Genomic DNA, 13,205 nt, shown 5'->3' with positions numbered 1-13,205 from the left:
ATATTTGACACTTTCTGATAGATAAAACTAAACCGTAACACGAGATGTGGTTCGTGGAGCCCTCGTGCGGTTATTAAAAGCTAAGTAATGTGAGAAAAGAGAGCGTCCTTGGCGGTATCCAAGATGGCGTGGAATAGAATGTGAAAATCCGGTCGTCTGATTGGTCTATTTTGATCACGTGACCCATATAATCTTCTCTACGGACCATATCAACCTCTTTAACTACTAAAATTGTTTGCCTCGTCGAAGTTCCAAAGCAGCATCAAAGAAACGTTTCCACTCTGGGCGATCATCATCATTTTTCTTCTTTTTAACTGTAAATGATTTGAACCCAGAAGTCATGTCGTGAAAAAGAAATCAATTGTATGAATGTGTATGCACATATAAAACTATCACTGTGTATATAGAGCTATATCAGTGCATAACTGTATTATAACGCATTTATATAACTATATTTACTAAAAGAAAGAAACAAACTATATATTGTAAACAGTTTTCGTTAGTAAAATTAGGAAAAATCGTGAAAGCTAGACAACTAATAAAATGTTCTTAAAAAGGAAACACCTAACCTTTTCGACTGTTCAGGGTGATATTACGAAAAATTGTCTGAGGTAAACTTCCAGAACTTTCTATAGAACAGTCTAGAACCGGAAGTCATTCAGCCGTCAACTGTAAGAACATTCTGGAACGTTGTATTTCTTACGAAAGGTAATTCGGAGTCCAGAATCCAGGAAATTTTTGGCTCTGGAATCTGGAATCCCTAGAACTAGGGATCCGGAATCCAACCAAATGGAATTCAGATTCCAGGTTGCGGAAAATCTCCATTTAAGAGATAAGAGATGACATTAAAGAAGACTACCTAACAGCCGGTTATAATATTTCGACGTCTAGCTAATCGTTACTCCGAGTTAACTCTAGCTTCTGGTGTCTTCAAACTCAGCCTGGGTTCGCAAGCGTAATGGCGGCGAGTACGCCAGGCGTAGCCAATCGAACGTTCGACAATCGAACTCAATCCATCGATTGAGTTCGATTGTGTTGATTAATCGAACGCAACCAAACAACGAAAATTTCTATGAGTTCGGTTGCCCAACTGATAGAACTAATCGAAGTTGATCCGATGGATTGAGTTCGAAAATCGTGCTCAATTAAGCTTAATCCGGTGAACTGAGTTCAATGGAGTTCGGTAATGGAACTGAATTGTCGACAGAGCTTGCTGGTTTGATGACTAAACTCAATTGGATTCGATCCTAGGATTGAGATCGATTGAGCTCGACTGAAATTACGTTCGATTGGCCGGGTAAATAGAAAAAAAAAAGAAAAAACAACAATACAAAAGAAAAACGGTTTGAGTTTTGGTTTTGTTTTACGATAAAGTCTTGCCAAAGTTCTATCTAGAACTTGAATATAGCGTATTAAATCGTTATTTTAAATACGTGCAAAGATATGAATTGCGTTGTTTAAGGTTATTAAAGCTGGTAAAAGGCGCCACGTCTTTTCTTTCGTCCACTGAGCGATACAGGCGTCCGGAAGGTATGATTTAATTACACAGCTTGATAGATTAAAAACTTTGTGGTGTGCTTATAATCTAAATCTTCCTTATACTATAATTTAAATTTTGATGTATGTAATTAATTTATATTGTATGACTGTTGTAAAAATGTAGCGTGCTTGGCTAAAGTACGCTCGTTGGAACATATAACCCGAATTGCGCGGAGGATATTGAGAAAATTCGTCCTAAGTCCTCTTCCGCTTGTCAAAGCGACCAATTCGTATTTGCAACAACAACTAATACACTTATATATAAGTGTGCATCTAAAACAACTTAAATAGATTTTAATCATCAGCAAAGGTACATCGGTTTGGATAAACGACCGGTACATGATAAGAAGATAGATGTCACATTTCTGGAAATGTCAATTGACTTCCCTTATTTACTTGAATAAGATCAAATGGAACTAAGTTTTTCTTTATAAACTTGTTCTCGTTTCCAAATCTTGAAAATCTCTAAGAGATTAACAATAGCAGAAGGCATGTTTTAATTACACAACTTGATTAAAAAATCTTTGTCATTTCCTTAGAAATCTGTCTATTAATTGGGCAGATGTTGTGTAGCTAGCTAAAAGATAGAACATAACATTCTGAACATTGCGCTGAGGATATTGATCCAGTGATGTTACGATAAGAAAAATCGTCTTTACAGGTCAGTATAAGGAAAAGACTAACGTTGACTACGTCATAAACGTAAACAGTTCTATTCCATCAGGTTTATATATATCTATGTTTTATTTTACAACCAAGGCTCCCGCTATTACAGAATCTCGCTATTAAGGACACTAACTCGCGGCCGCGAGGGTGTCCGAAGTAAAGGGAGTTGACTGTATTCGTTTTATTACAAACAGTAATCAAAGATTATACTAGTGCGTTCAACTCCTCAAATTTTATAAATTCATCTGTGGTAGAGCACTGCACCGGCATCGCAGAGGTCATGGGTTCGAATCCCGTGCAAGCCTGAATTTCAGGCTTTCTTGTCGCAGCTGCGAGGATCGTTCCTTCTATACTTGATCTTTCATCCGCAGTTCAAATATATGTTTCATATAGTTACATTTATTTATTCATCCTTCACGGGTATATTACGAACTCACAATATGACCAGCTCCCAGTTGGCCTTTTTTCAGGCTTTCTTTTTCGCAACTGCGAGGATCTTTTCTTCCGCTATACTTGATCTTTCATCCGCAGTTCAAATATATGTTTCATATATTTACATTTATTTATTCATCCTTCACGCGTATATTATGAACTCACAATATGACCAGCTCCCAGTTGGCTTGATAGCTCAGTTGGTAAAGCACTGCACCGGCATCGGAGAGGTCAAGGTTCGAATCCCGTTCAAGCCTGAATATTTTTCAGGCTTTCTTTTCGCAACTGCTTAAGTTGCGTAGTAACTGCGAGGATCTCTCTTCTGTTTGATCTTTCATCCGCAGTTCAAATATATGTTTCATATATTACATTTATTTATTCACCCTTCACGGGTATATTACGAACTCACAATATGACCAGCTCTCAGTTGGCCTTTTTTCAGGCTTTCTTTTCGCAACTGCGAGGATCTTTTCTTCTATACTTGACCTTTCATCCGCAGTTCAAATATATGTTTCATATATTTACATTTATTTATTCATCCTTCACGCGTATATTATGAACTCAAAATATGACCAGCTCCCAGTTGGCTTGATAGCTCAGTTGGTAAAGCATTGCACCGGCATCGGAGAGATCAAGGTTCGAATCCCGTTCAAGCCTGAATATTTTTCAGGCTTTCTTTTCGCAACTGCTTAAGTTGCGTAGTAACTGCGAGGATCTTTCTTCTATTTGAGACCTTTTCCTGTTCGTTTCAACTTGACGTATTTCATGTATATTATATGAATATTTTTAAATATTTTTAAAAAGTTTCTTCTCCAGATTAACAGCTGCAGTTCTGCCGCTGCTAGCCTGGCCTTGTGCAAAGTCTCCGTTGTCGGCTGGCTACGACTAGCCAAGTTTATCATGATGCAATACTCGTAGAAATATAGAATCAAAATGCAGAAGCAGAAAATGTGAACAAAACGTAATGCGAAGAGAGTTATCTTAACATTTAGTATTATATGTCTTGTGATCGAAAACTGTTTCTGATTCAGTTTTCCATCAAGGCAAAGGCGCTGACAATGACATTGTGCAGGCACTCCATAAGAACACTCATTGGCGGCCTGGGACTTTTTCAGCTTGCACAAAATATTTCGCATCTGTTTCTTGTGATGGCTTGTTTTTGATAAGTTAAAGTCCTCTGCAGGTTTTCAATTCTTGATGCTTAAAATCGTTCCAGGTGGTCAGAGAGTAAGAGGGAAGGACATCATTGTACAAAAGAAAGAATTTTAAGCGTTGTAAGTAGCATGTTCTTTTCCCAGAAAAAGAAATTCCACTCCCAGTTGCTGTGAAGACTTACTGCCACTCATAAATGATAACATTATTTTATGAGTTAACACAACAAAGCATATTCACACTTCTCGATGCTGGAGTATTACAATCGTCGTAAATCGCTCATTTTCGGGAGAGATTTTCTCTACTGAGACCAATTGAATTCGCGCGTTGCGTGCTAAGTCATCAGTTAATAATAAATGGCAAAAGGGAGAATCAAGAGATGAAAGAGAAATCATTCTTTATTTAAGGAAATTGGACTTGTCTTTGTCATAAATTGGAGTTACATTTGCCACGTTAAATAGCGATTTGAAGTTGGTGGTTTTTGTATTTCTTAAGGTTAATTCTGTTTCAGTGTTTCTGGTTTTGGTTTCAGTAGAAAGTAAAAATTTCCATAAAGCAAATTAAAGAAAAAGATGAATATTTTCAGCTATTTACCGAGGAGTTGTAAGTTGCTTCCATGGTACATTTCCGTGGACAATTTTGCGTCGTAGTATATTCAATTAGAACTCAAGAGATGACGATAAGAGAATGTGTTCATGGAAAAAGTAAAGAATTTTGGAGGTAAATTACGTGTGAACACCAAAAGCTGTTGTTTGCAATATTTGGTTTCTTGTTATTGTTGGAGCAGTTATTGGAGCAAGAATGGCCTGCCTCATCAATCAGACGTCGTATCAGTGATCTTCACAGACTGCTCATCTTTGCAGGTACGCATTATTTGTTTTGGATAAAAAATGTACACTTCAATACAACAACCGAAGCAATTGAAAGACGCACTTTAACAGCAAAGTCCGCCATTGAAAAAGTTTGTAAAGAAAAAAGTATGTAAAGAAAATGGTTGACACCAGAAACTAAGTAAAATTGGAATCCAGCTTTTTTTCGAATCGGAATCCAGACAGTGGAATCCCGAATCCACTACAAAGAATCCGGAATCCAAGACTTTCTCGGATTACCCTGGTTTAGAAACCGTGTAACATCACTAAATTTAGTTCTTTAGAGAAATTTCTAGAGCCTTGAAGTGTACGTATATAAGAGTGAGAGTTCGTCCGTACAGAGAGGTGTAAATGCGAAGAAGCTTTATGCTGTAATTTGAGGAATCAACGTTGTGGAAATAAACCAGTTTGTTGCTGTTACCCGCGATCCTGAGTTGTGTCTGGGAGCAACCCAGCCTCGTTCCCAGGGTCTCTCCTGTACGTGAAGAGGAGAGACCTGGGAACGAGGTTGGGAACAACCCTGATCTTCATCGACATTGGTTACAAAAAAGCACTGACTAAATAGTTGAAAACGTTAGGTATTTCCTTTTAAGAACATTTTTATAATTTTTTTTAGCCTTATAAATGTTTCATAAGACTGTGTATTTTAATGACAGGAAACAATGGAAATTCACTGATTCAATGCGTGATTCATGTTAGAATAAAGAGGAAGGGTAATGATTTTTGCAAGGTCACTCTGATAAATTATCCAAACAGTTAATCTGTTTTCCTCCGGTGTCTGATGTCGACTGAAAAACTGTCAAACAAAGGCGCTACATCGTACAATACACTAGACAAAGAGTTTTGGTTTCAGGAGATTTATATCTAACAAATATTGACATTTTCAACCATGTGTAACATATCTTTTCCGAAAAGGGTATTGAACTGTTGTCATTTCGTGCTGAAAAGTAAACAGCGTGTAAAGCGCAGAGATAATAAAACTTGCGGCTATAAATTTGGGTTAAGCGGCTAGTGAAAGGATCAAGTGATAGGGCTATGAGCATGCAAATGAGAGAGATGTAATTTTTTATCATGTTTATGTCAAGTTTTCACCGATGAGTGAACGTAAAATTTCATAAATGGTAATGTGCGATTGAGATTTTTCACCAAAGTTCTATTAAAAGATGCACTTGAAGATATAAAAAACAACAATTCTCATATTGAAGGTCTATAATTACAGTCATTCGTAGAGTACAACCACCTTGTTTGAAAGATTGTGTCAAAGCAACCGAAGACTCGCAAATGTGCGCTCAATGCACCCTTTTTCTCCGCAGTATTAACAATCACTATGTTGTTCAATTCCAAAGCGAAGAAATTTCTTTCTTAGTAATGGTTTCAACAATTCTGTGTAAAAGTTCGAATAGATTTTTTTTTTAATTTATTCTCTCTACAGATAAAAAAAATCATGTCGCAAAAATCTGAGTGGTTTGGTAGTTAGAGTATCCGGTCGGTGAATCAGAATTTTTATTATTATTATTATTTTTTTTTTCACGCTCGTGACATAATGACTATTTCATCCTTTTCATCTCCTTATTGAGCGTAAAATTTCCCATCTTTCTTTATTGATAGGGAAATGTTCTTATCGGTCTACTTTTGCGGTTTTGCCTGTTACCGACAGCTTATTTTGCGGCATGTGTTTGATTAGCAGGTGTAGAAAGGAAAAGGTGCCTTATAACATAAGCAATGCCAAAGATCAAAGAAGTTTTAAACGCCCGGTTTCGAAAAACACGAAAACTAACCGACCACAACTAAACCAACAAAAAAAAAAAAATTAGAAAAAGACAAGAAAGGATAACTATTAAGAAGCTATCTTTTAAACGTTTCATTTTTAATGACACAGGACTGAATCACCTTGTACAGCATCACAAACTTTGCCACATGAAATAACTTTTCAGTAGCCTTATAATTTATTTGACGTGATTGTATAGTTACACACAGGTATTCAAAATATAACACCACCATGTCGGTACAGCGTAACAAATATCACCACAGGAAAGTAATACTCAGTATATTCGAATTACTTGGTCCCAACAAATCAGGATTTTGTCCACAGACACAAAACGTGAAAACGTTCAATCTGGGCACATTTACATGTGAATTACACAACTGAAAATATTTTCTTCGAAATGGGGTCCGTACCTTTACTGAGTGAAGTTTTTTTGAAAATCACAAAATACCTTCTGGTAGAAAGATATCATCCCTTTGTCGAATTTTAAATTCAACAATCTTAATTAACTTGGAATGAATAGAACCAAATGGTTTCTCTACGCCATATATATTCACCTCACGTAAATGAAGAGGAAAATCAATAATGAAAATTTTGTGGCCTTAGAATAAAATAATTCCAGGAGGTTAGAGACTAATGGAGTAATTCTTCGTTGGAAGAATGAAAATTCAGTTAGCTATTAGAAGAAAAAAAATGGGAGTTTTGACATCGATTGTAAAAATAGCATTTGGAAGTTTACTGTTATCAAACCCAAACCTTGTTATTCCGTCATTGTCCCGTTAAAATTCAAAGCAGCATCGAGAAAAGCTAAAGGTTGGGAGTGCTATTTATCCTACAAAATCTTTAAAGAATGCAATAATTTCCCGGGTGTGACATTTGTTATTAGCTTCATTTTGATTTATTTATGTGACAGATTTACCGCGATTTGTTTTCCTTTCCCCCGCTCACACAAGTGTTAAATTTTAATTAGCTTTGTGTAAATCGTGTCATCGGTTTGTGATAGCCAGGAATGACTTCTATATAATCCGAGTTGGTCGTATTTCACTGCTCTCTGTTCAAAGTGTCTGGGAAAGCAAAGTAAAGCTGTGAGTTTTAAACGCTGATAGATCCCATTGAATTTCCGCCGTTTACAGTCAGTGAGATTGGTAAGTGAGACAACCAGTTTTTTATTATTATGTCTTATTTTGTTTTGTTTTACTGTCTTGCAACGAAAACAGCAAGCTGAGTTTTAAAAAATTCACCACGTTCAAGTCACGGTTTTGGTTTTATATGCGTCAAAGTATCCGAGAAACTGTCATAAGAAGGGCAGCTGTTTTGTTGGAATATTTTGAATACACCGAATTTTGTCTCAGTCTCATTTACGCCTCTGTAAACCGACCTCCTTTGAGATTATAACCTGAAAGTCCAGCCTACCGTTTTAATTTTAGGCACTTGAGACAGATTTCTTTTTTTAAAACCTTTAAGCTTTTGACAACCAAAGCTTGGTTTATGTGTTTTCAAAAATCTGAGTCTGAGTGGAATCCCGAAGATTGGCCATGTGAATTAATTATCTTGAGCAGTTTATTTTTTCTGTTGTGGTGGTGCTTATCATACTGCACAAGATGGTTTGACCTTTTAAATCTGTGGATGTTTTCCCATTTAAATCGAAGATGTTGAGTTGTATTACATGTTGAGTTTGCTTATGAAATCCTAAAATTCAAATAAAAGCTACTGAGCAGTACTTTCTTGTGGTTCTGTTTATTATACTGTACAAGGTGGTTATAACTTTTGAAACTGTGGATGAAATCCTCAACTGTGACCATTCAAATGAAAGCTACTGAGCAGTACTTTCCTGTGCTTTTGTTTGTTTTGCTGTAAAAGATGGTTCTAACTTTTGAGTCTGGATGAAATCCTAAAATGTCACCATTCAAATGAAAGCTAGTACTCAGCAGTCCTTTCCCGTGGTGCTGTTTATCACACTTTGTGATTTTATCAATGGACTCCAAAGTTTGAACCAACTTGTACAGCATAATAAACAGCACCACAGGAAAGCACTACTCAGTAGCGTTCATTTATTAAGTAATATCTCAGCCAGAATTTCATAACTAGAATCACCTTTCCAATGCACAACGTCACTTAAAAGCTGCTCTCATGTTGAAAATAACTTTGAACTTTTAAGTGGAATGCTTGTCTGCTGTCATAGCGTTTTTAAAACTAAATGCAAGGCACGTTTTGCAGAGAAGTGGGATCCACGATAAAAATATTCGGCTTTCTTCCCCATTTGCTTCACTAACTAGCTGTCGATGTGAATCAGTTTGATTGACTTTTTCGCATCTGTCAGTATTCTTAAAGAGAAAGATAATGATACGTTCCTGGTATGTTTTGCGTTAAAAATTCACTTGATATCATTCGATTGGTAATAAAGTTACAGCTATAGCTAAATTTCAAATTTGTGACCAAAAAGCTGAAAATTCTCCATGATATGGAGTATTTCGAATGTGAAGAGAGTAGAGCAGTTTTTGACAGGATGAATGAACAAGCTAACATTCTACGCACCGTAATGTGTAACATGGGGCACAAATATGGTGCTTGTATATTAGCGGAGTTGGGAAAAGTCAGGGGAAAACAATTTTTTTTCAAGGTAAGGAAAGCGTCAGGTAATTCTGTATCAAGCCAGGGAAATACTAAATTCTACCGTAAAGTCAGTGAAAAGTCAGTCAGGATATTTTAGTTTTGGCTGGCCACCAGGTTTGGGAGAGGATTTCCTAGTTGGTAAAGGTAATGTTATTTCAAAAGACATTTACAAGAGGAGTTGATTTCTGTGGCTCCATTGCTGGCTTATTTGCCAAAGAATTTGTCTTCTGTGTCCTTGAAAACTGGTTTGTGGTCAGAGAAAAAGTGAGGGAAAAGTCAGGGAACTTTTATTGTCGTGATAAGTGGCAACCCTGATAGGGCAAACCCATGTAGTCCATTCCTGTAGGTGAGGCACGTAGTGGGCGTCTGAAATGCAAATTCGACGTGAAATATTTAAAAGATCAGGTGAATTTTGTTTTTAAAAATGTGAGCGTCGAGAGGACGTCTCGGATGCTTTCCATTTAGCCAAAATGTTCGTTTGGAAATTTCTGAAAATTTCCGTGTCAAACGGAAAGACTTTTTGACCATTCATTTCAAACTTGCAATCTTATTGGTTGATCGAAAAACGTACGTGATGGCACAAGAAGTCAACAAAGTTAGTCTGCGGGCAGACGTCTCGTATTTCCTTTGTTGCACTCGGAAGTGTCAAAATGGAAAGACTTTTTTTACCATTCGTTCCAAACTTGCAATCTCACTGGTTGATCGAATAACGTACGTGATGGCGCAGGAAGTCAACTAAATTAGCCTGCGTGCAGACGTCTCATACTTCCTTTGTTGCACTCAGAAGTGTCACAAATACGAGACGTCTGTACGCAGGCTAAACAAAGTGGAAATGGAAATTCTGTGCAAATGGAACGGTAATTTTCGTTCCAGCCGGTTGGAATGGAAAAAGTCGCCCGTTTGCTCCGGAAAATTTCCGTTTGATTCGCGCTTACCATTTCCATTTCAACCGGTTAAACCGGTTTGGTCAAATGGAAAGGGCCCGCAGGACCCCCTGGTAGCGCGCGGTGCTTGCGGGAGCAGTGGTTAGAAAAAGAAAACTTCCGGCACAGTTATGGAACTCACTTCCTGTTGAGGTTAGAAATGCTAGATCTGTTAATGCTTTTAAAAGATTCTTTGAAACAAAATTTTTTGAATTGGTACTTTTATAATAAGCGAGACAATTTTTGACTTTGTTTTTTTGATAGTATTTCTGATATGATATGTATCATTAAGGTTATTGTGTTTTTAGTGTTTTTTAATCTGCGTTTACAGCTTTTTTGTTTTCTTAGTAGCCTTTTTGATGGTTTTTAATTAAGTACTTGATGTAAAGCGCGTTTGCTCATTCACGTGAAAAATGGGCTATAAAAATAGTATAATTAACAATTATTCCACGAGCGCGCGTTGGATATGAGATAATAGATAGCCAACGAGGCGCGTAGCGCCAAGTTGGCTATAATCATCTCAGATCCAACAAGCGCGAGTGGAATAATTGTTTTATTAAAAACAATCAAGGAATATTGGTAGGCCTTGCTGATTTCCTTTTCAAGTGCAACCAGAAAACATTTTATGGTCGCTACTTCTCGGGCATGATATAATGGCTCAAATACCATGGCCACTAAGCCAATCAAAACCCTGGAATTGCATTATACAATGATCCAGTATTTAATATTATTGTTATGATATAATGTAAGCAAATATAACTTCTAAAAATAGCTCCTGGTTAGAACGATTGGTGTAGGTCCCGGAGGATATTAAAAGTACGTTTACTTCTTAAATTTTAGGGCGTTTCGTGCTTTGGCGGTAGTAAGTTGTGGATCTTGTGACCAGAATGCCGAGATTTAATAGTTTCAAAACGTTTATGCTATTTTCCACTTTGAGGTTGAACAGGGGACTGAGTTGCAAATTTTATCTAAGTTATAAATAGACACTACCATATAAGAAAATAACGTTAAGATTCTTAAAAATTCATTCATTTTATTCACTCATTTTCGTGACCCCTGTCAAATCCTGTGAGATGGCTACCATTTCAAAGAAACTGGGTTCAAAATTATCATTAATTTTTACTATATCACAGAAATAAGAAAAATTTTGAAAATTGGTATTGTTTTGGGGGACGCCTTCTCAAAGTTAGAGACGTTTGTATGGATTTGGAACCATGTTTCAAGGTCCATAACTTTGTTGTTATTCAACTAAACACTACCAAACATAGTCAAATGACTAATCTTAAAGTGATCTTTCGTATAGTGGTGTTAATTTATAAATTGGATGAAATTTGCAGCTCGACCCATTCCCCTGCTCAACCTCAAAGTGGCCTATTTGTCTGATCCTTAGCCTGACAAGACCTGTCTGTTAGTCTAGACCTGCTGAAACGACCGATATGGTCCTTTTCTCGAGACGCACCAGCTCGTGTTTAAGATATTGTGGAAGGAAATAGTAGAAAACTATTTTAACTGACAGCTAATCAAACTCAAGACGTGTAAAAACAATGCTAAGTAGATGGCACTCTCGCCCGCATTAACTGGATTGGATTTGGTTTCGTATTGTTTTTGTTCCTGGTATTGTTTTTACTGGAAAAGGTTCTCTTAGGGTGGAATTTTCCAAGTGATAAGGTTTGAAATCGTCGTGTGATGCACTTCAAATATCTCAGACTGAAAATCCAAGATGGCGTACGTAAATTATGATAAAGTTCAGCCCCTTTGTGAGAAACGCTCTGCAATTACAGCTACTTTGTAAGTGTTTCCTTAAAATGAAAAGGCTGAGTTACGGAGAATAACAGGAATAAGTTAACGTATTTTACTGCACGTCACTTTACGAGCAGATTTGGAAGATTTGAAATTACAAGATGGCGGATCTAAAACAGTCACTTCAGTTAATTATGATTAAACTGAGCCCGTCTGTGAGAAACGTTCTTCAAGTACAGTTGCTTACTTTTTTCTTAATGTGAACGGACTGAGTTACAGACAATAAGTTAATGTAGGTTACTGCATGTCGTTTTGGGAAAATAGGAAGCAAAATATGCTTGATTTTGTCAGTCCATAATAACAAATCACTTAACTCCGCGTGCAGTCGTATCAATGTTCAACGATCGATTATCCATCGTCCGTCAATCGATCGATCGCCGTCAGCGTTTTGTTTATTGTATATATTTTGGGCTTCAGATCATTATTTATTAAAGAAAATTTCGAGTACAAAGGGTAAGATGTCTGGAAATGAAGATAGGAGATCAAAGAGCTGACATCTGTTTTAGCCTTAAAGTCAACACACGCCGATCGTAACTCAAGATTTTGATCGGAAGATATTTTCAACTATGGTAAGTTTGAGTGAGCAGTATCACTGATCTATTCCTTGCCTTTTAAAAACTTTGCATGATCGGTGAAATGCTAATCGCTTGTTGGTCAATCACTGACGAATAAAACTCCTAGTTTTGTTCTTCACTACTCCACGATCGAGGCTTGTTATCAAATTATGCACAAGTAAAGCTAATTGCAAGTTTAAGCTTAGGTAAACATGATGTGAAGATCACAATTCACCAACGTAAATGCAAACCAAAAATTTAAGTTCGATTAATTAAAGGGCTTGGTTTATCAGTATATGGTCATATGTTGACTAAAAAAAGCGCCGGTTGGTCTTACAAACTTCTTTTAAAAAACTTTACCACATTGCCATTTCCTTAGACCTGTAAAACAAATTGCTTCTTGTAAATTCGTAAGTAGGTTCGTGTTACCAAAGTTTATGGTTTTTGTAATCTTAAAATCTTTTCGAAATTGTCGGTTGTTTGTGTTTAAATGATTTCAACGCCTAGAACAACGGAGGTTTTTGTCAGCCAATTACTCGAGACTCTCTAATTACTAGACATTCTGAAAAGACCACAGTGTAAACTGGAATTTTCGTTTGTCAACCAGAAATTAAAGATTTTAATTTTATTTCGTTTAAACGAAAAATTTGTCGTTTTAAATATTTCTTTCTGTCTGTTTCAATTATTTCCATGATATTTTCACTGCCTGTGGTAGTATGATTGATTTTTTCATAAGTGTAACCAAAATCGTTCATAAGAGACCCAAGGGTATTTTTTTCAGTTTCTGTGTATTTATACATCGCATTATCAGGGTTAATTTAATTCAAGGCTAAAGTAATAGAATTATTTTTTTTAATTCTCTGTGTTTCCTGGACAATTTAAAACAGAAAAT

General features: G+C 36.5%; 1 protein-coding gene across 7 annotated transcripts in view; it reads left to right on the top strand.

The window, feature by feature from the left end:
- The window catches only part of LOC146482682 (nitric oxide synthase, salivary gland-like), an 83,632-nt gene that overhangs the window by 23,914 nt on the left and 46,513 nt on the right, over window positions 1-13,205 (top strand). Inside the window, exon 1 of one of the 7 annotated variants that reach the window (XM_085106750.1) lies at window positions 2,144-2,200. The exons of 5 other annotated variants lie outside the window; for them this stretch is intronic. The gene's annotated coding sequence lies outside the window, so the exon portion shown is untranslated. Of the gene's footprint in view, window positions 1-2,143; window positions 2,201-7,411; window positions 7,569-13,205 lie in introns of those variants that run through there. One more of the 7 variants, XM_085106747.1, reaches the window with a different exon arrangement.

The sequence above is a fragment of the Pavona decussata genome, unplaced genomic scaffold (assembly GCF_977016875.1).
Source record: "Pavona decussata unplaced genomic scaffold, jaPavDecu1.1 SCAFFOLD_44, whole genome shotgun sequence".
NCBI classification, from domain to species: Eukaryota; Metazoa; Cnidaria; class Anthozoa; order Scleractinia; family Agariciidae; genus Pavona; species Pavona decussata.
Note: the sequence above shows the minus strand (reverse complement) of the source record. Positions and strands in the feature narration are given on the sequence as shown.